The 23,700-nt window shown below is 38.9% G+C and overlaps 1 protein-coding gene across 2 annotated transcripts in view; it reads right to left on the bottom strand.

The window, feature by feature from the left end:
* Window positions 1-23,700, bottom strand: part of BACH2 (BTB domain and CNC homolog 2) — a 357,156-nt gene that overhangs the window by 139,879 nt on the left and 193,577 nt on the right. Inside the window, exon 3 of one of the 2 annotated variants that reach the window (XM_074397694.1) lies at window positions 11,063-19,416. The gene's annotated coding sequence lies outside the window, so the exon portion shown is untranslated. The remainder of the gene's footprint in view (window positions 1-11,062; window positions 19,417-23,700) is intronic. The other variant, XM_074397693.1, reaches the window with a different exon arrangement.

Genomic DNA, 23,700 nt, shown 5'->3' with positions numbered 1-23,700 from the left:
GCTACATATAACATCTTGTTTTGAACAAAGAAGTTACTGAGAATATTATTTTAAACTTTGTGCTCATTAGAACAATCCTTTATAGAATTCAGACAAGAAGGCAGTTAGGGAAATTAGCGGGAGATAAAGAAGAGTGTTAGGAAGAGATGGAAGGAAGAGAGGAGGAAGGAAGAAGAACAAGTAGAGAAGAAGTCTCCACGCTAAGGTGACGGGGAAGCAGGAGAGTAACAGGAGCATGAGGCCAGCTCTGGGGGCAGGTAAAAGAGAACCTTCTGAAAGCCTGACTGGCAGAGGTGGGTGAGAAAGGACACTCCTCTACTGTCTTCCTCAGCTCCAGAGGGTGGAATGAGGCTGACAACATTATCATCTACTCTGTGGCAGGTACAGTGCTGGGAGCTTTTATATATAACATTTTATTTAATCATCCAGTTCACAGCTACCACTAAGGAAAGAAATTATGTCCATGATACTGGTGACGAAACTGAGTTTAGAGGTTGTTTGTTATGGAACAGGGGCTCTGGACAAGCACCCACCTACGGACAGCACATTGCCATCCACAAAGGACTTCTTCATCTTCCTTAAACCTCCCGCAATTCTGTGAAGTGAACAATATCATTTCCATTTTGCATGGCAAGAAATGCAGGCTTTGAGGGAGCCACTCACATAGCTAGCAAGAGACCAAGAAGCACATGGACTGGGACTCGATCCAATGCTCCTTCTGTTTCACTGAACAGCCTCCTCGAGGAAGTAGCTGGCTCCCTTCTTTCCACCCCATCCCCAGCTTTATCCTGTAGCCTGTGGCCAGATGAGTGCTGCATACCAGGCCAAGCAGACACCGCATGGTGGTTGGGGATGATGTCCCACAGTCATCCTGACTGTGATTCTGCATGGAGCGGGGACTCTGATTCTTTAAAATCTTAGGGTTATCTGGTTTGTGCTCCTGCACAGTGCAGCAGTCTTGTCTATAGCAGCCTCCAAACATGGCCCTAAAAGACAATGACTCTCCTTCTAGTAACAGGGGGTTCACTGTTAATAAATGAAGCCACAGGTTCCATTGTGGGTTAGCTGTACCTGGAAGAAAATTCTTGTTCTGAGCCCAAATCTCTTTCCTATAACTTCTTTTAGTTCTGCTTTTTCTAGAATAACAAATGTCTTTCATATATCTAAATGCAGATTTTTTGTCTCTCCTTGTTTTTCTCTTCTCTAGGCTAACCTTTCTCTGTTCCTTCAATCACTGTTATAAGACAGTCTCTGACACCCTCTTCATTCCTGATGCTCTGTTCATAAAGCACTCAAGTTTGTTTATTTGCCTTTTCTTTTCTTGGTGTTTTGGGGGAATCAGAGTCTTGCTCTGTTGCCCATGCTGGAGTGCAATGGTGTGATCATAGCTCACTGCAAGCCTCCAACTCCTGGTCTCAAGTAATCCTACCACCTTGGCCTCCCAAAGCATTGGAATTACAGGCATGAGCCACCATGCCCAGTTTATGTTCCTTTTCAAATGCACTGGTACAATACTCCTAATGTAGGCTAAGTAATGCAGAGTCCAACAAAATCATGACTCTTCCTTCTGTGGGCATGAGACCTCTTTTGTCACAGTTAGGGTAATGTTAACTTTTTCAGCAGCCACTTTGTTGAGAAGAAAGCTAAGTCACCAAGCTCTTTCAGGACAGTATAATAAATTCTATGAAGGAGGTGGCCAGTGGGCTATGGCATCAAAGAGGAGGGGCAGCAAATTTTGCCAGAAAGGAGCAAAGAAGCCTTCTTGGGAGGAGATGACACTTGAGGAACAACTCAAAGTGAGAGTAAACCAGGTGGAGAGTGGAAGGTCTTTCCAGGCTGATGGAAAAGATTTTGCAAAGATGAGCTGGTGAGAGAGAACATGGCAGTATGGCCCTTTCTTCCATTCCTTTCTTTAACTTTCTCTGACTCAGCTTCACTTTCGGATGTTCTTTTCACTTAAGGCTTGGGAAAACCCTTGAATAACACAGGGGGTTGGGGCACCGATCCCCCATGCAGTCGAAAATCTATGTATCACTTTTGACTCTTCCAAAACTTAACTAATAGCCAGCCGTTGACTGGAAGCCTCACCGATAACATCAAGAGTCCATTAACACATATTTTGTGTGTTATATAACTACAATAAAGTAAGCTGGAGAAACAAATGTTATTAAGAAAATCATAAGGAAGAGAAAACACATTTACTAAGTGAAAATGGCTCATCACAAAGGGCTTCATCCTCATTGTATTTGCTTTGAGTAGACTGAGGAGGAGGTGGAAGAGGGTTGGTCTTGCTGTCTCAGGGGAGGCAGAGGCAGAAGGGATGGAGGAGGTGGAAGGGAGGCAGGAGAGGCAGGTACACTCAGTGTAACTTTTGTTGAGAAAACATCCACGTATAAGTGGGTCCACGCACTTCAAACCTCTGTTAAGGGTGAAATGTACGATGTTCTCCTGTTTTAAGAAGTATCTGTTGTATGGAGTTGAAAGTTCTTCAACTTGTTTACTGTAAGGATTAAATGAGCATCAAACAGCCAAAGTACTGGCAGTATTACTGTAATAAGTAGTTTTGGGGCCTGTTCTCCATTTTGGAGGCTGCACCTCTATTTCAATAAACTGACTGATTACGGTAGAAAAGCAAATGGTACCCTAAGTATCAAAAGGCTGCCAAAGGTCACTCAGGAACACAGTGCTCCAAGGTCTTTGCTCCGCCACCAGCTGACCTGATTTTGTCTTCAATGCCTCCAGCCAGCAGTGCTGAAATGAGACATTTTAGGATTTCCAAACTGCTTCTAAGGCTGTTAGTCACAAACTCTCATCCAGGCAGTTTTCTCAGGTTACAGAGTAGACAGACTCGGAGCTTCAGCTTTGTAGGTCAAAGCTTGAGAAACCCTCCACATGATAATTCACACATCTGTTACTTCTTTTTACCTGTCCCTTCTCTGCCTTTAGGTTCTCAGTCATCCAACCCCACCTCTGTAAAAAGTGCACAATAACTTAAGGCTTTTCTTAAACTTCTGACAGGTGAACAAAGAAAAACACCTTTCACAAATCCATCCTATCAAAGGATAGAAGAAGAGAGAACAGAACCTTCAGTAAAGAACCCTAAACATCCCACCAGAAAGTCCCAAACAACCCTGAAAAGTGAGAATAAAACTACCAAAAGCTGACAGAGGGTAACAAGCATTATTTCCAACCCACACTTGTCCTTCTAAAAAAAACCAACCCGCTACTGAAAAAACCCCTGAAATGTATGAAATCTAACATCGTTAACATATTTCCTGTCCTCACATAGCTTATAAAAATGTTTCTGAGCTTTTCCCTGGCTCATTTACAACGATGAGAAGGAGCAAAAAGGAAATGCAACAGATGGTGCTGAGGGAGGAGGTACTACCATCCTCGCTCGCAGTCATCTATCTTCACAGTAAGTTATCCCCGCTTGGGCGAGGTTTCAAACGTTTTTTAGATGTACCAATGGCGTATTCTTGCTCAGGAACAATGAAGATGAAGCTCCTTTAAAAAGCTGCAGGTTAGAAGGCATGTTTACTACTGTCTATTTTTGTTGTTTCTAAAAGAGATCACCTCAGCTTTCTCTCTGAACCTCCCCAAACTGACTCCGAGAGAATCTGGTACTGATTTAGAGCTGACAGGTGGTACATGCATAATTAAAGGTGACCTAACACAGAATGCTCTCATTCCTGGCATATTATCAGACACTTAAGCAAAGCAATTATCAGTAGGCAATCTTTTCTGTCAACAGAGATCGAAATGAAACATTTCTTCAATTAAGAGAATTCTGCAAGGATGCTGTACATATCCATCTGCAAATACTTGAAAAGCTTTAGAGGTTAATACTAAGTCAGCTCAATGAAACACCTTTGGTCAGTTAACACATGTTCTCCTCTCCTCCCACCTTTCCTGGAAGGTCACATTTCAAGCATCAAAATTGGAACAATTTTAGGGTGTTGCCAGACACCCTGATGTGAGTGGACAAGGAAATCTCTGCATTTTTCTGCCTTGCTGAGGTTTGCAAATATAGTAAGTTTTCCTTAAAGACTCAAAACAAAAAAACAATAGGGTTCACATTAAAGCAAATTCAATTAAAATTTCCCTTCAAAGCAGGATTATTTCCTCCCCATGTTCCACCCATGTCAGAAGTATTTAGAGAATTATTATAAGCCTTAAAACTTTGTCTTGAATGTAAATGATTTAAAGGATTTTTTTCCCCTTCATTTTGAAGAAATCAGTATTACTCAAAGAAAAAAGGGACTTGACAAAAACGGAGGAATTTCCCATTTCAGGTGAAGGAGGGAAGAGGTGCTGCATTTCCTGACAGAGTACTGTGCTTTTCGTAAATTATAGTGCATGTACTTTGTATAAATGAATGCATTTAAGCTTTCCTTAGAACAGAAATTGCTTTAATGCTATAGCAAGGCAAGTGATTTTCTTTTAGTTTTTAAAAGGGTAGTTTATAAGTTAATGGCTTTTTGAAGCCCAGGTAAAAATTGCCTTCGACAAGACAGAGAACTTCACAATGTTTGCGGTGCATATTTTGCCACATTTCACAAGAGGTCTTATTGTTTAAATTCTGATATCCTTATGTCATATGTAAACAAATGACTTTATTGTTCATTTGAACATGTCTTTATAGGATCTCTGGTGGTAGAGCTAGTGTTGTTGTTTGCATTTTTCCCCTCATCAAGCCAGAACAAAAGTCTCTTTTTCTGAAGCACTGGGAACTCAGGGACCATGGCAGTGTGGCAGCAGTTGTCAGTTGGAAACACCGTAATGATCGTGTAAGTGAAGTGCTCACATTAAGGGGCTGACTTCTGACAAGTCAAGGTCTATAGAAAAGTTTCTGCTACAGCAGACATTATGGTAATGCAACACAGAAGTACTTAATAGAACAATTGAAAATCATCCAGTACACCATTACTGCAATAGGACTCAATTCCTTTAAAGATACGCTTTCCTTGGAAGAGATTCCATTCAGAATATTAGGGAAAAAGTATCAGTAGCCTTTGGGGAGAACATAATCAAGTTGGGGGTGGAAGCGATGGCGGATCATTAATGGGAGATTCAGTAGGACTCAAAGCTCAGGTTCATTATATTTCTCAGAACTAAGAATAGCTTCTGAATGAGTACTCACAATTCTCCACAGACCTATTTCTCCTAAGGAGCTCCCCCTTTCTCCCTTTCCAATTTTAATGTAAGAAAAAGAATAGAATATAGACAGACATGGGTAGGTAAGCAGGAACAAAGGAACCTCTACAGAATGGGAAGAGAATCTAAGCTAGTTCCATTTTAGATGCTGTTAAATCCCTTCAACCAGGATTCAATTTAGAACAACTCAAAAGATACAGTTTGATAGCATGCTACATCAAAAGGGCAGGAAAAAGAAAGAAGTCAGATGTGTAATGTTGTGGCAAACAACAAACGTGATTTCCCAGTGGATGTCATGGATGAAAGGAACATATAAGATATAAGGCACATACTACTATAAAAGTAAACAGAATACAAAAGGGAGATATTTTAGTGAGTTTATTTAGGAAGAGACTCTCACTTCCCACACAGCTCAGAGTCTCTGACTTTTGTAGGACTTTAGTGAATAAAGCAAATCTGTAAGCACAGCCTTTCTATGTTGAGGATGATACAGAACACAAACACATTTTACACTATGCCTTTTACATTTAGATATGATTTTAGAATCATCAACTAAAAGCATTTTTAAGGTGCATAAAATAGAAGTATCTTATTGTTAACCAAAGTTTCTCCTGTCCACATTCAAACCTGGTTTTCAAAGTATGTTGGCTTTACTACTTTATGACTGGATGAATAAAATAAGACCGTAACTATGGCTACAAAATAAATTACGATACCCTGATCCCAAAAGAGTATTATTTTGGAAGGAATAAAAGCAAAATCCAAGATATTATTATCGTCACTGCGATCTACTTGTGACTCTGTTTCAGAAAGGCTGCTAAAAACCTGCCATTTGGAAGCCTTGTGGAGACGTTTTTCAGAATCCTATGTATTTGCTCTGTTAACTGATAATCAGAGATACTTCTCAGGTTTATTTCATGAAGGACAAAGTATGACACATGCTTAAGAAACAATGGATATTGTTAAAGAATCTCTATCCATTCAGGAGAAGACACTTGCTTTCTAGTTAAGAAGTGACTGTGACTAATTCCAGAGCACCTGGTATTGGCTTTCTCAAGAGCATTTGAAGTCAAACTGGAAAACGGTGATAAGCACATCTCCAATGATCTAGATGATGGTAGGAGATGATCCAGAGATGGTAAGAGACAGATAAACCCAAAAAGGGTGGCCTCGCTTTGCTGCAGAGGGATAAAAGAAAATAGAAGAAGTGAAAAAAATGGTTTTTCTCTACAAGTCCCATTCTAGGAATCACCTTTGTTCTTAACTGAGTTTTTTTACAAAATGAAACATTATGCACCAGTACAATCTGTTTCCCTTAGGAGTGGAAGGTGATGAGGGGAAACCAGTGATCAGTGAGATTTAAAGACATGTAAAGGAAGGGTGGAAAAGAAGTGCATTATGTTACTGAGAGAATGAGGATTAAATACACATAATGCATGTGAGATTTTCACAAAAATAAGATAAAACAACGGCAAGCTTTGACCAAACACCTAATATCACCTGGCTGTGAATAAAAGAAAAAGAATCACACTGACCAGTTCATACAAATCAATTAACACTTATTCTCTTATGGTCCACTGTAACCCATACCCCAAGCAGACATGATGTTCTTTCACATGTACACATTTGTAACTTTCTGTAAACAAATTAGCGAAGAATACAAATAGGCAGGTATAATGGAAAACAGTGAATTCCATCCCTGAAGCTAGTTGCACTGTAATATCTGCTGCATGATGCCAACAATCCCCACTTCCCTCTGCTCGTTCCAACACAATGCCTTCAGGTCTGTCTAAGTAATGTAATTTACTAGAGTGGAATTCCCTTGGTACCCTGTGCAGTACTTGGTGACAGTATCATTTATACTCCATCGTGTTGTGGCCTGACACTGATCCATCGGCCTTCCTCCCTCATTGACGGGAGAGCGTGCAATTTCACCTTCCTCTGTGCCCTTCTCTGGTGTGCATGTACACATTCACTCCACTCAGCCCTAATTACAAACCTTGGTTAAAATATTCTCATTAAATTTATATTTCTCACCCCAAATGTCAATCTTATTGAAAATTCCTGTTTTCCAGAGGATTCATCCATTAGCAATAAACTTTAAAGCATTCTGTGACTGAGTACATTAAACCAGCAATGTGGACATGTACTTAAAATACATCATTAGAGAAAATCTCCATTGCAAATACTTTACACTATTCAACCAAAGGAATAATGAACCCCGCCTGGTCAGTACCCTCAAATTGCACATGAAAGGTAAGTTAAAACTGGCAGTTTTGCAGAAAGAAGCACACAGTGTATCCACAGGATGCATTTCAGAATCTGTCATTCCTTATGAAAGTGTGGGAGGGAATCACAGCCAGAGTCTAATTTATCACCTTCTCTCACCTATGATTTTTACAGAAGCTTTAGTCTGTGGCAAAGGGCAAGAAGGATGGCAAAGATAATGGGGAATATATGTGTGTGTGGAGGGAACAGAATCTGTATCTGCAATGCCACGAACTTTGAAAGTCACCTAGAATGATTTGCTTGCCCTAAAAAGCATTCTTCTATTTTGTTAACAGAGAAAAGTGGAGAAAGAAGCATTGTCTGGAGACACTGGAGGAAGCAGGGTATCATTTTAATACAAGACAAATTTCCCTGGCAGAGTCGACCTGAGAAATGTCTTTATTCCAGCCTGACAGTTCCTAACACAAAAACCAAAAATCTGATGAGGATACTAATACATAAGTTATAAGTCGCAAGTTGTATCTGGGACAGAGATGGTAGGACAGACTAAGAAAAGGAAACTTCGAAGAGGATTAAAAAAAAACCCAGCAAAATGCCAGCAGTTGAGAAAAGTAAGCCACCACTGTTTTTGTATGTGTCCCATATTTTAATTCCTTAGCAGATAGGTCTAATTCATCAATTCTTGCCAGGTCTCAGATAAGGCAAAGTTAAGGTACAGTCATGACTTCTCTTTAACTTTGATAAATGAAGAAACAGCATTGTAAGAAAGTATTGGAGGAGGCTGAAGGGAGACTATGAGTTGAACTCTTCGCATCTAATCCTGAAGGCTAACAAAAAAGTTATGTCCACAATTATGACTCTGTATTGTGAAATATACAATATACTTTATAATACAAAACTCTGGTGGGTGGAAAAGGACTCTAGAAGGACAGATATACATTGTATTAAACAGAAAATAATTTGCAAAGAATAATAAATAAAAATAAAAGCAACAGCAATTGTTTTCTGCCTGTCTGCATCTGGTCAATCTGTAAGATTGATCAGTAACCAGAATTATAACAGATGTAATATTTTCTGTGGGGAATTATACCACCATGGAAGCTAATTGCTCCTGAAGATTTGCCCATTTCCATCTGAAATATTTAAAGCCTTACTTGATTACAACATTAGCACTCTCTTTCATAATGTACACTAGCAGGTACTACAATTAACATGCACAGATGTTAGAAATGAAAATCCATGGTTAAACAAAAAACATAGGGAGAAGGTAAAAATTACTGACACATGCTCAACACAGCACTAATCTTAAAAGAAAAGAGAGGCTTACATTGTACTAACTTAAGGGCAAAATAAAAAAAAATCCCCCAGATGGCATTAGTTACCTAAGAAGAACCAAACCACCCCATAAATGCCTGTATTCTTCTGAAACATTGAACCAGAGGTGGATCTTTTGTCCATTTAATTACAAAATTTTATTATCAGAATAGAGGAGAACTCCCAAATGCTCTAAAATTCTCCAACACATGATGCAACTGCACAAATGACAACAACCCCAACATCACCTTGTGGAGTGCTAGCTTTATGCTTTATGTATGTCATCTCACTGAATCCTCACAACCACCATCTCATTCAGGTAGGCAGTACTATTTCTGTTCCCATTTTCCAATAAAGACACCCAGGCCTAGGAGAGGTTAACAGATCAAGGTCAACAAGTAGCTAAGCTAAGATTTGATCCAGAGTCTTTTTTTCTCCCAAAGCTCTCCACTCATGGTAACCACTGGGCCACACTGTCTGCCACAGTTGGAGATGCCACAGAGGAATGTGATTTGTAGTCTTCATTTTTCAGGGTCTTCTGGAATGACTGCCCTCTTGACTCATCCATTTCATAAAGTGCATTAAACTGAAAGGCTCAGAGCACTTGCAGACATTCTCATTCTTTGGAAATGCCACAGCCACTCAGTCAGTGGAACGGGACAGCACCATCGCTGGGATCGCGAAGGTACAAATTTCCCTGTGAATGCTGGCGCCGCCTCTCTTTGGTGCTTCGTCTAGCCACAAACGAACACCATTATCACTTACTGTGGTTGCAGTCGACTCAGCAGCCAGATATGCAGGGGAGTTTTTACTTGGTTAACTGTCCCTCCAACATCTCTGTCTACAGAAGGTACTACAGGGCAGGGGTGCGCTCATCCTCGTCCCTTCTCCCTCCCCAGTCCAAACACACACAGTTTTCCAGTCTCTAGGGCAATACCATTAAGGTATCCTTGCCTTACTGTGCTATCAGTTTATAAGAATGAACTTTCTAACAAGTGGCCTAGAAGATGGATATTGTAAAACTGCATTTCAAATAAGGCAATGCCTTTTTAAAAAGATTCAAGGGTTTCATGCTTCTTTCTTCCTTCCATCAATACAATTTGTTTATGTATGAGGTGGATCTTTCTTCCCTCAGAAGGGAAAAGTGCTGATAAACTATCGCATGTAGACAAACAATACAAAAACTTGGTTGCCTTTTGCTATTTAAACAGAGACAAATTATTTCCCAATATACCACTTACCAGACAGATGCAAAGATGTGGGCAAACCAGTCATCAGAATTAACAGAGTGATTCTGCTTGCACTACATATTCTGATTTGTATGACTCTTATTTTTAGCCAGGCACAAAGGGCAATAAATGGAAAATCTTATTCTAACCGCTACTTTTTCTGGGCCACCCACACTGCCCCACCTACCACACAACTTCACAAACGTAAAAAACCCAGCCCAGGGTTCGTCCTAACACAAGGGATGCAAAGTGGCTAAAATGTGTGACATTTTTTCCAGTTAGTGTTTGTACTTTCATTTTTTTTTTTCTGTCTCAGGACTTTCAGGGAAAACAGTGTTGACTTACCAATGGGCATTTTCAAAGTCTCTAAGTTGGTATGTCATTCAGTGTACAGACAGCATGATCCGCAAGGCACAGGCACCACCCTGCCATGAACCACATCTCGGCCAATCTCCCGCAAAGAAATGTACCCAAAAACTTGCCTGCAAGTTCAGAAAGATGATCCACATCTTCTACATTTGGTTTTGAAACAATGATGGTATTTTAAAAGTTCTTCAAATTAACAAAAGTGGCATCAGAAACATAAACATTTCTAAAACAGAGCAGGCTGTGAGGAGTGATTTCGACAAACTTAAGTCAATGGCACTTGTCTTGTATTTGCTTTTAGTCTGCAGTGGAACCACGCTTACCAAGGCACAGTATCCCCTTGCTTCCCCTTTCCTTCTGCACATTTTTTCTTTCTGTATGCCTTAACCACACTTTCCCACTTGATAGGCTGAGGCTTATCAAGCATTAATTCACACATGAATATCACTGTGGGTTGAAGCATCTGATATTTAGAAATAACCATCTTGATGACAAATAATAAAAACAAAATTGATGAAGAGGATGTTTGCTAGGGGCAGAAAGAAGATGAGATGAGAGTCTATTTTTAATTGTCATCTTTTCAGACATTTAATAAAAAAGTTACTACAGTCTCAGGATACCAATTAAAATACTTGTTCCTCTGAGCCCTCTGCAAACCACATCAGCAAACATATGCAGGTAGCAATTACTATTTAAAAGTCGAGTTCAACAAAATCATCAAATCATTAGGAAACAAAAGGAGTCAACTCTGAGAATGGCATCTTTACCTGTGTGCCTGCTCATTATCCAGAAACTAGAGGAAATGTTCTGTCATCGTCTGGTAGTTAGCACACACCCTGCAGAGCTAACACGGTCTTCAGTTGATGCGCGGTACTCGAGCAGCTCTGATGAGATGTCTCAGAAAATCTTTTTTGGGTGATAGTCCACTATCGTCAGAACTTCTGACTTGTGTTGTAAAAACACAGGCAATTAAGTATTACACAAAGTGGGTCATACGCCACTGAGACAACCACACCGCCCCCAAATCAGACTCCAAATGACTGTGCTGTGACAAGGTAGGAGGGGTCTGAACGCAGCGAAAGCAAAACTTTTATGTGGTGAGGAGCATTTTAGTTTTCACTGGTTTAGGTTAGAGAAAGTTAATCTCAATGTCAACTACAAAGCCAACTAACTTTTAGCGTGTTCTTGAATGTATATTGACAAATGCTGAATGTTTATGTAATGGGAAATTCAGATCCAATGTCATAAACAGTCCGAGGGACAGTCTCAGGCTTAAATGACATGCCCATCACTAAACAAGTGAGCACTGTGACTTAGTGAAGGAGGGCGGCCAAATTGAAACTAAAGATAACCAAATTCTCATTATCCACATTAGCATCTCCTTCTCCAAGGGAGGATCAAAGTACTGTATACCACTTCCCCACACCTGTACCCAACCGGGGCATTCAACACAATCATGGCTGCTATCCAAGCACCCTTCAACTGCTGTAGGAAGAAGGTCAACTGTAGTTACCTGAATTGAGCACGTTCATTCATCTGTCACAGAAGAGCCACAGAAATATCAATTCAATACACACTGAGTCCCTATTAGATGCAAGGACACAGAGGACATGAAGGGATGCTCTCAAAGTCACTGCTTTCAAGGAACTTAAGAGTCCTGTACAGGGGATGATCAGACGTAGATATAACCAATGTCAAAGACAGGCTTTTTCTTTTTAAACAAACAAAATCTCTTCCAGGAGCTGCTTAATAAATACTTCCTATTCTACTGACATTAGGTTTGTGGATGACAATTCTGTAACATTTCTCAGATGACTCCTTTAATAATTCCTTAAATTTTACCTTGGTTTTCTTTCAGTGCTCAAAGCCTTTCCTAACCTTGACCTAGTGTTAGGATTAGTCCTAATACAAAGGCCTAGTACTCTCCAAATTCAAAGCACAGAGATGTCAGCACACCTCAAGGAGCTATAAAATCACACCACAGAAATCTGAAGAGATGCATCTTTGAAGGGGGATAAAGAATGCAAAGTTAAAGAAAAACTCTGTTCACAGCACAAGAAGGCACATATTTGAATTAAATTTTGTGACCAAAATTATAAAATCAGAATTTGATTGGAGTCCACATTGTTTGGATTGTGATTGGGGAATGGGAGGATCTAGCTAACTCAACCTTTCCCATTTCTGGCAAACCGCCTTACAGTACAGTGATTACTAATTTTTAAATCATCAGAACAATCAGTTGACCTAATACCAAAACCACTTTGTACATGACTCCAGAGGCCCACTAAGATCTTGCAGGGCCACTCAGTATCATTTTAATTGACGGAAGGTAGAAATGAAAACACTGGCTGATAGGAATTTCCACCTGATAAAGATACTGGTGAGTCCACACAGGTGTCTGTCCTTATAAGAGCTGATTAATATAATTAGAAGGGAGAAAAATAAGCGACAAGGAGATCACTGTCCTATAAGATGATATTTAAAGTCATCATTCCTAAGTGCCACCAGCTTGTAGGATGTAATCAGTCCAGAGTACTGCTTGTAAATTTGGAATTAATCAGATGAAAAAAGTCTGGAAAAATACACAAAGTATGAGTTAACAGGTAGGTTATATAGGGCAGCCAGATTATAGGTTTTTATTCAATTTTGTTATTTTATAAATGATGCAGAATAAATGTATCACTCTGATATAAGGAAAGCTAACAAAGCTACTTCTGTTTAGATAAAAGGAAGCAATTACTTTCTGATTCTGGTTCTGTCTAGAAATTAAGAACATTTCATCAATAAATTTCTGACACTTACTGTCAAGATATCAAGGAACCAGCATACTAATCTGAATGACAAATAAGGCAAGAACACAGGAAAAATCTGCTAAAGACAACAGATTATAGCTTCTAGTTAAGCACTGCAAGGACTCTATCTAAAAATCTTGCTATCCTGCAAAGCTTGGTAAATACTATTCTAGGGCAGAAGAGCAGAAGTGCTTTTCCTCCTCATGACACACTGTCGTGCACCTTTCAGCTGCCACAAGGCTGCAGGCACCACACTTTTACAAGATCTATCTAATGGGACATCCTTGGAAAAACATGCTGCAATGCCTTGGGTTAAATCAGAGCTGAGAGAGAGGTGTCATTTCACTAGTGACAGGTGCATCCAAAAAAGAGCACACAAACCATTTCTTAAAATTCAACAGATTGGAAACTATTAAACTGATAAACCATTTATGCTACAAGTGATGTCACTGAGTAGGCAGCTTTATAATAAAACATAGATTAGTTTATTTGGAGACTCACGACTCACAGGGAATTACCATTTGAAATTTTTGATTTATATATTAATGTATATAACCATGCTGGCAACATCACTCCTCTCTGTACCATTAGCAGAGAATGAAAATTAATTTCAATGATCTCTTGAGTGAACATAATTTGAATCTGAAATGGAATGCTACAAATAATCATATCATAGGTTCTTTTTTAAAAAAAGAAACAGAATTGGCTTCAAAAGTATGCCATTGGTTCCCAATGACTATAGGAGCTATAGACACAGGTTCATAAATCATATATTAGTTTTAAAACAAGTAATATCACAACTTTCAGGCTGCTTAACATAAAACAGAACATTTAACATTTAACCTCTGTCACTGGAAAGGTGGTAAAAGCCAAAACTTGCACAGTTTCTCAAGAATAATAAAAATGAATGGAATCTTTTCCAGTTTGTCAACATTTTTAGATTATTATTAAAGCATGGAAATAGGTACACCAAAACCTCAGCTGATTAGACTATTTGAGGACAAGACTGTTTTTATTATTTTGATTTTCTGGTAACTTGACAATTAGAAAATGCTTTTTGTTGAAGGTTTTCCAAAGCAGTTTCTTTTCCTCTTTGTAAAACATCTAACTATTCTCAATGATTCAGCAGGTCAGTGTCATCAGCTACAAGTATCCTCCAGGGTTTACACCCCACCTTGACTCAAAACCAAAGCTATCTTGTTTTCTTCATCACTGAAAAAGGGAAGTGTGGTGTGTGCGGTAGGGTGGGGTGTGTGGGAGGGATGGGAAGGGGGTGGGGAAGTACAAAGAAGGTTAGCTAATTCAGGGTTCTGGCTAGCTGGGACCCAGGCAGCAAAGCCATCAGTAAACACAAAATTAATGTCTGGAACCAGGCACATCTGATTCCTGGGAATGATGACACAAGGAGACGAGGAGATCCTGCTAGGGTCTGTCTTTGGTCTTCGTTATCTTATGTCATTTTGTCTAGGTGGCTGCTGGTTTGATGGTCTTCTCCAGGGAAAATCTGTATCAGTGTGTCTATCAAAAATTATGGTCCATTAACTCATCTCATGGGGTGGAATTTAGTTTGATTAGATTCCATATCCATGCCCTTTCAACTCAAACTTAGGGTGGATGTCAAAAATGAGTAAGTTCTTACTTTCCTCTCCCTTAGACTTGCTGACCTGAATTTTCTTTTCTATAAAAAACTTTAATTCCAGTATCTATCTATCTATCTATCTATCTATCTATCTATCTATCTATATATTTATATTTGGTATCTCAGCAGCTCCCCATGGCAACTGATTCAGAAACCTCTTTTCCTTTGCCCTGTTTTCCAATACCTAAATGAAAAGCATGAGGATTTTCTTTCTAAGCCTGTTTGGAAAGTCTGGCGTAAGAATGAGTGGACTAATTTATATATATTGTACTTTAACAAATTCATTTTACCTCTTTACAGTTACACCTTTTCCTTAAGCCAAATTATATATAATGGTTCTGCTATAGGGCCTCTGTAATAGACTATATATATATATATACATACATACACACTGGTATCTTAAGGAGAAAGTAGGATAATTTAGGACAGCAGTTTCTGAGCTTTTTGAAACCGTGTATCCTTAGGTACAGCTCTGTAAGAACTCTAATTGCTGGTCAGCCCTAGGGTAAGGACATAAAGGCAGTGAAGAAGACCTAATAAAGTATGGCTACTGGGCCTTATAAAACTGTTGATTGTTCTTCAAGGCCAAATTTCTAGAAACGTAGAATAAAAGGCAAAAGCCAAAAACAGTAGGGCACAATGGACTAACCAAGTGAATTCCATCCTGTGTGTTCTTCACAGGCCTATGGGTCACTCACTAATCTGTCTGTGACTTATGGGTACAATAATACCCATAAGGACAGAGATTTGGTGATAAGGCGATAAATCCTGCTTCACTTGGAGAATGTAAAACAGGCATCATAATAATCATAGGCCTTACAGCTGGAGAACGACCCTCTGTGGATTTCCTCTCAAAGCTTTCATTTTCTACTGCACTTGAATCTATGGCAAGTCTGCATTCCCTGGTTACTGCCTACATGTCCACCTCCGCTGATTAAGACCCTTCAGGAGCCACAGTCAGGCACATAGCTCCAGGACTCTCCCCATACTAGTGCTCTGTGAGTAGACTGGTTTATGAACACCCATCTGGAGGAACTGGAGCAGTCCCAATGCTGGAGCATGGGTAGCTCATGCTTTCCTTCTCCCCAGTGAAACAGGTCTTCTACATGTGTAAATGGCATTTTGGTAGAGACCACAGTTGTTTAAGGCAAATTCCCTTGATGGCTTCTGACAATTGTGCCCGTACTCTGATAGGAAACTCCTTCCTGGGACTGAAGCACACTTCAGTGGATCCCTTACCTTTGTTGTCTTCTAAAGGCTGCCCAAAGGGTAACAGGGATGAGGGAGGTGTGAGGGACATAATGATCTGTTCTTCCTGTACCCTCAAAAACTGTAGCATCCCTATCAGGCACTAGCTAGTGATTCTGCACAGCACTCTTGGAAGGAAAGTTTCAAAAAATTATAGTAAAATATATACAACATAAAATTTACTATTGTACCCATTTTTAAGTGTGCATTTCAGTGGCATCAAATACAGTTACATTGTTGTGCAACTATCATCATCATTCATCTCCAGAACTCTCCAATCTTTCCAAACTGATACTTAGTATCCACTGAACAACAACTTTTAATGTTTCCATTCTCCTATTTCCTGGCAACCACCATTCCCCCCTCTGACTCTGTAAATCTGACAGTTCTGGGTATCGCATATAAAAGGATATTTAATATTTGCCTTTTTGTGTTTGGCTTATTTCACTTAGCATCTTCAGGGTTCCTCCACATGGTAGCATGTGTCATATCTTTTTAAAGGTTGAATAATATTCCATTGTATGTATTAATATATACATTTTGTTTATCCATTCATCTGTTGATGGACACCTGGGTTGCTTCCACTTTTGGCTACTGTGAAATATGCTGCTATGAACATGGGTGTACATACATCCATCTACTCAAATCCCTACTTTCACTTCTTTTGGTATATACTCAGATGTGGAATTTGCTGGATCATTTGACATTCCTGTTTAATTTTTTTTTTTTGAGGAATTGTCATATTGTTAATATTTAATTTTTTAAATTAATAAACTTTATTTTAAAGAGCAGTTTTAGGTTCACAGTAACACTGAGTAAAAAGTACACAAGTTTTCCACATACCCTCCTGTCTCCCCCGCCCCACAGATTCAGTTTTATAGATACCCTACTCACTCTGTGACTAAATGCTCTGTCCAAAGATTTGGGGAGTGATCCAGGCAGGTCCTGCAAGATCCAGCAGGAGCCTGAAGCCCTGATTCACTTAAGGAGTCCCAATAGCTTCTTTCCTCCCTGACCTGTAGACAGGAAACTGACTGACAGCAAAGGCTATCCCACAGGAACCCTGGATGTGTAAATGCAGAGATCCACAGAGTGGCAGAGCAGGAGAGGGCACTAAGGGGCATTTGATCCAATCTCCTCCTTTCACTTTATAGTGAAGATGCCTCATAAACTGATCACCTTCTTTCCAGGAATGTTGTGCAGGATAATTAGTGCTTGCTGGAAATAGTGTATTTTTGAGGCTGGAGTAGTAACAATTACATCACTCACAACTGTCAGCCCTAATCCCAGCCCCATTATCCCTTGGGCTGCCCCCAGAAGGCACTCCGGGTTAATTCCATTATAGATCTTTTAATACTTACTGCTTTTTGTCTTATTTCTGATATTGTGGGTTTTATTTTAAACACTTTAACATAGACCTACTGTGCATTTAAGTCTATCTCCAGGATTTTTGACTCTATTAATGTTGAAGCAATACATTTGTTCTTTCATTACATATTTGCTTGTCAACTGTTTTATTAACAGTGATTATTCTCAATTCCAGAGTTATAAAAAGACTACTGTGAATCCTAAGTGCTACTTTGAATGATAACATTTACCATATCCAAGTAAAATGATATAAATTGCAGTGCTTATCCACAGATTTAAAATGCCCAGAAATTTCTCAAATGTTTCCCGGACAGTATCACTCATATTATTTTTACACTCACCTTGACTCAATGAAACAAAAGAAAAAATGCTGTTTAAAATTCCTACAATCAAAGCTCAGAAATATACAATGCATATATCTTTCACAGGCACACAGGTACATTGGTATGTAGGCTGACATGTGTCCAAGTGTGCATTTGTTTACTCAAACTCTTCTACTTTTTTTGATTAACATGGAATAAATTGTTCTTGTTCTTAGCAGTTAGGGAATGGGCCTGTCTGAAAGCTAACACCACGACATAATGATTTGCAAAGTTTGTCAGTCTTGAGAACTTAAAATCTCACAAAACCTGGACATGCTGGCTTAGGTTATTCATTGGAGGTATGCTTCCCTTCCCATGTGTATTTTGTTTTCTTATTTTTAACTTCTGTGGGTACACAGTAAGTAGGTGTATATATTTGTAGGGTACATGAGATGTTTTGACAGAGGCAAGAAATATGAAATAAGCACATTATGGAGAATGGGGTATCCATCCCTTCAAGCATGTACCCTTTGAGTTACAATCTCATTACATTCTTTTTAAAATGTAAAATTAAGTTATTATTTATAGTTATTGACTACAGTCACTCTATTGCATTATCAAACAGTAGGTCATATTCATTCTATTTTTTTTTTTGTAACTATTAACCATCCCACTTCCATGCCCTGCCTCCAACCCCCACTACCCTTCCTGGCCTGTGGTAGCTACCCTTCTACTCTTTATGTCCAGGAGTTCAACTGCTTTGATTGTTAGATCCCACAAGTAAGTGAGAACATGTGATGTTTGTCTTTCTGCCCCACAAGTTTTATAAATCAAGTCACATTTAAGTGTGTGAGGGGACGGATAATGCTATGATGACTCACTCTGAAAGGGAACAACTTATTTCCCAACCCAGGGGAAAAAAGATTTTCTCTTCTGAGTGTGTCTAAAAGCATGATCAGCACACCTGCAAAAGTACTGTAGCTGTTGTTTTAGCCTAATAATAGCACTATCAGTCACACTTGTTGAAAACCAGGGGCAAAGAATGACTGGTACTAGCAGCCCAGGAGTAAAGCTGGCATGGAATAATGGCACCTACTGGGCTGGACTTCCAAATGTGAAGGTGCTAAGTGAACCTTAAAACTCTCTTCTGAGACACAAGTCAATGTATTAAGCAAAGCATTAAATTCCTAAATTTAACGATATTACTCAAGTATATACAGTTTTCTACCATTTTCATCCTTTCAGGCATATGAGTTAAAGCAGTAATTCTCAAATTGGGGTCCCTGGACCAGCTGCATTAGCATCACTTGGAAACTTGTTAGAAAAGCAAATTCCTAGTCTGCACCAGATCTACTGAATCAGAAATTTGGGCATGAGGCCCAGCAAGCTGTACTTTAACAAGCCCTCCAGGTGATTCTGATTCAAGCTGAAATTTAAGAGCCACTGAGTTAAGGAACCACCAATATACAGATTCCAACCTTTGCTCCTTTGCTCAATGATAACTCTACAGCTCCTTTATTAAAAGAAAAGTAATTCATGTGTGCTTGGGCTATTTGTTACTATCACTTAAGAAAATATTTATCATTATTTAGTTAAGGAAAAGAAACCTTAGTCAAAACTTACATGTAATTTTTCCAGGTCCTGTGCTGGCTTCGAGTCTTAGGATGCAGGGAACTGGGCGAAGGGAGAGATGAGAAGGCTCCGGTAATCCATTCAGACATGAACCCCAAAGCTCTGTGGGTCAACCTTGTGACAGGTCAGTGAGTGTCCACCTAATTGGGCAGAAAAAGTTGTCCATTAGCAGACTAAAGTGTGCATGTGAATGTTGCCTTCCTTTTCCCTCCTGCTATCTTGCCATACCTGCTTCTGCTTGTTATGACCTCACACAACTGTCTGTGCCTCTGGCTATGGGCCTCTTGACCAACCCTCATGAACAAAATACGACACCATAGCCTGTAGTATGAACACCTGGGTGGAAGCCCTATTCCTTGAGATATCTTCTTTAGGTGAACAGCCTTCACTAGGGGTTCTCCTGAATCCAAATGCAGCCTGGGAGACAGGTCCATGTCCAGTGATGTCACTTTCTCTATTTCCTCTCATATTTTCTGTCAGCAAATGAGAACACCTTGGTTTAAAAGACTCATGTGGCCATTGTAAATAGAAGAGATTCAGGAAGCAAATGATTAATTTAGGGATTCTGATTGAAATGAGATGATTCTCTGATGCCTCAAACGTGTTTAGTTTTAAAATTAGCATTTATTTTTCCAGGTAACTTAATACATGCTTACTGTAGAACATTTGCAACATACGGAAAAAATAAAGGAAAAAAATAAAGATCAGTGGTAACCTTGACACCAATAAATCACTAATGATGTTTTGTTGTATGGGTCCGAAACTCCTTCACTGAAACTCTTGGAGCCAGATATGTTTCAGAATTCAGAATTTTTTGGATTTTGAGAGTATTATGATGCAGCTATCATTTATTACATTATTATCTTGTGATGGTATGGAGCAGCACCCCATAATATTAAATATTTCTGCACAAAAATAGATGCTTATTCTTATTAAGTGGGGGTAAAACAGAACTTCATATCAGTTCAGGCCAAGTTTTCCTACCAAAGAAGTTACTAAAACAAAACAAAACCAAACCCTCTTTGATTTCTGAAAACTTTTGGATTTAGAATTGGAGATAAGGGATTATGAACCAATATTCTTTTCAGATATATGCACATATTCAGAGTATTGTTTCTACTTTTTCATTCAATTCTGAAATAGAATTTGAGTTATATAAATATGAGCATTTCCCCAAGTTATTAAAATTATTCAAAACGTGCTTTTTAATGTTCATGTGTATTATACCTGATAGAAATACATTTTATGTATTTAACTATTTCCATCATTTTTGGAATTGCAGATTTTTTCTTTGTTACTGTTAATAACACTTTAAGGGACATATCTGAATATCAGATTGCCTAAATTTCTGAACACTTTCTTATGCAGTTTCCTAGAAAAGGAATTATTGCATGAAAGGGCATAAACTTTGAGGGCCTTGACTTTCTAGAAAGGTTGCACCAATTTATATTCTTTCCAGCAGCATGAATGCCTGGTTAATTTAATTACCAACCTTATCATAGACAGAAAAAATACACTTGGTCCTTACGCAACTTAACAAAATTCTAATCAATGATGATCAAATGTAAGAGATTTTATTTTTGTTTTCCTTACACAGAAGATAGTAAACCACGTGCTGTTTTTCACATAACAAGAGACATATGGAGTTAATGTAAGTTTACCATCAAATGACCCTTATTAGGCCAGACTGAGTTAGATGTGGACAGTGGGGGAGCTGCAACTTGTCCATGGGGTCTTCACATGGAAAAGCATGTGAGAGAGTTCAGAAATAATTCACATATCGTCATGAGAAGAAAAACCACTGATTACTTATGTGCTGATAATTCAGCTTCTAGAGTAGTGAGGCCTTTGTATTTCCCTTTCTTCTGCTATTTTTCTTTCTTGGACATTCTGCTGTTCCTCAGAATGGCGCCAGAAAGCACAAAAAGATGCAAAGACAAAATCCAATCAGACTACCTAATATTAATGACTAACCCTCATGCATGCTAACAGTGTGTCCACTCCAATGCCAGATCCTTGTGTATAGTATTACTTCATTTAACACCAAGTGCACTGGTATCAAAACTGGTGGCTGGCAAGTTTGAAAGTATGTGCTCATTTAGTCGTCCTCCTTATTCCCCAATAAGTTTGTAGAAATTTGAGCTTCAGAATTTCAAAGATCTGTCCAAACCTAGGGTCTCATTACCGTGCTGACTCCAAGTCTAGCTATAAATCACAAACTTGATCTTTCCACTCTTTTGTCAGTACCATCTATAACATCTAAACGAAGCAAAGAAAATCTGAGAAAATTCTAGACAAGAGTAAAGCCTTTGAACGTCCTATATTGAGATGGGGAAGGCTACAGCTCTTTGAGCACAATACAGAGGTGTGAAATAAAAGTGTTATGGAACACAAAACAAGTTAGACATGGAGAAAGACCTGAAGACATAGATAAAATAAACACTTGAAAAAAAAAAACATACAAACACATTCTTCCCAAATGTGGCTATGAATTAGGAATGCTAAAGCAGGTCTTACAGTCCCAGGTTCCTTTAGATTTATAGCTTTTTCTAATCTTTCTCTTTCCCCTTTATGTATATTTAACCTTACAGGATAATTGGTATTGAGAATGCCACAAATCATATGCTAATAAAAGCAAATTGAAGTGATCTTTGTTATATTCAATGAAATAACCTCACTCTTTCACTTATGTATAAATTCAATTTCTGCATCCACTAATACTGTAAGATGGTTATGGTTTGAGAAACAGGGGGTGCAAAAAATTTCAATCTTATTTTGGGAGTGAATTAAATTGATCTTTCCTAACAATATTATCTAAAAATAAGGATTGTTTCTGTCAGAATGATCAAAAGACCAAAGAGAAGTGGACCATTTCCTTCCCTGTGGCTTTACTTCATAATTTAAGCATCATTTTCTTGATAATTTGGTGTCAAAGTGGGTCGAATATCTTATAAATGATTCTTCTTTGCCACATTCAGGTATATGACTAAGTTTTTAAGCATGCCAGAACTACAGGGTGTCAAAAATAAAATGATAATAGAACAAATAACTCCTCAAAGAGTACCCTTTGTTTCTTCCAAAGGGCCTAATTACTTCAGGGGAAATACAAAAAACAAACCACCATTAATAACACAAATGATTACCAGACTCTCCTTGGATACTCAAACTATACAACTATCATGTAAAGCTAATTACAAATTTGGGTTCTCTCATTTTAAAAATATACTTTGAAGCAACCCATTTCTGTTTCAATGCTGAACCAAAGTCTGTGCCACTGGCACACTGTCAAAGTAATATATATATATATATATATATATATATATATATATATATATATACATATATACATACATATATATATATACACACACACACACACACACACACACACACACATATCATTTGCACTTGAACAAAGTTTTACTTTCAATGTCACCAAATCCTGAACTGCAAAACACCACAAACTAAAAGCAAGTAATACCACATGATATATTATCTTACATTTACAAAAGAGTTTATAGTTTTCCAAGCCCCAGTGACACAGACTTTCCCACTCACAGTAGCTTTGTCATGCTGGGCACCCCACTCACTGCCTCGGAGCCTACTACCTCTCACAGGGATCACATGACAATGTATACAGAGTGCTTTTTTTTTGCAGATTAGAAGACATACATAAAATATCTTTTTTTTTTTTTTTTTTTTTTTTTTTTTTTTTTTTTTGAGACGGAGTTTTGCTCGTTACCCAGGCTGGAGTGCAATGGCGCAATCTCGGCTCACCGCAACCTCCACCTCCTGGGTTCAGGCAATTCTCCTGCCTCAGCCTCCTGAGTAGCTGGGATTACAGGCATGTGCCACCATGCCCAGCTAATTTTTTGTATTTTTAGTAGAGACGGGGTTTCACTATGTTGACCAGGATGGTCTCGATCTCTTGACCTGGTGATCCACCCACCTCGGCCTCCCAAAGTGCTAGGATTACAGGCTTGAGCCACCGCGCCCGGCCCTTTTTTTTTTTTAAAGAAACAACTTTGTGAGACATAAAGATATTAATTGACATTTCATTGTCTGGGAAAAGAATACAAGAAGATGTAACAAAAAAAGCACCAAGTTAGAAGATCTGAGTTTTATTTCTTAATTGGCTACAAACTAGCTGCCTGACTCCAAGATTTGATTTCTTCAGTAAAATGAAGGGGTTGGATGAAATGACTTTAAGGTCTTCTTGAAGCCAATGGATCTGTGATGTAGGACGTGGCTATGGAAGTGATGGGAGTGCCTTAGGAAGTAATCCCTCCTGGAGGCCAAGGAACCATGAAGCCAAAGGTAGCATCCACCAATCTGAGGCCTGCAGTGCTGGTGCAGAGTCCTTGAGCATCCATCAACTCCCAGAGATGAGACAGACATTAACTAATTTTGCTGGACTGCGCGGA

Source organism: Saimiri boliviensis, chromosome 4 (genome assembly GCF_048565385.1).
Source record: "Saimiri boliviensis isolate mSaiBol1 chromosome 4, mSaiBol1.pri, whole genome shotgun sequence".
Classification (NCBI taxonomy): domain Eukaryota; kingdom Metazoa; phylum Chordata; class Mammalia; order Primates; family Cebidae; genus Saimiri; species Saimiri boliviensis.
The sequence above is the reverse complement of the archived record's forward strand: the minus strand, read 5'-3'. Positions and strand labels throughout refer to the sequence as shown.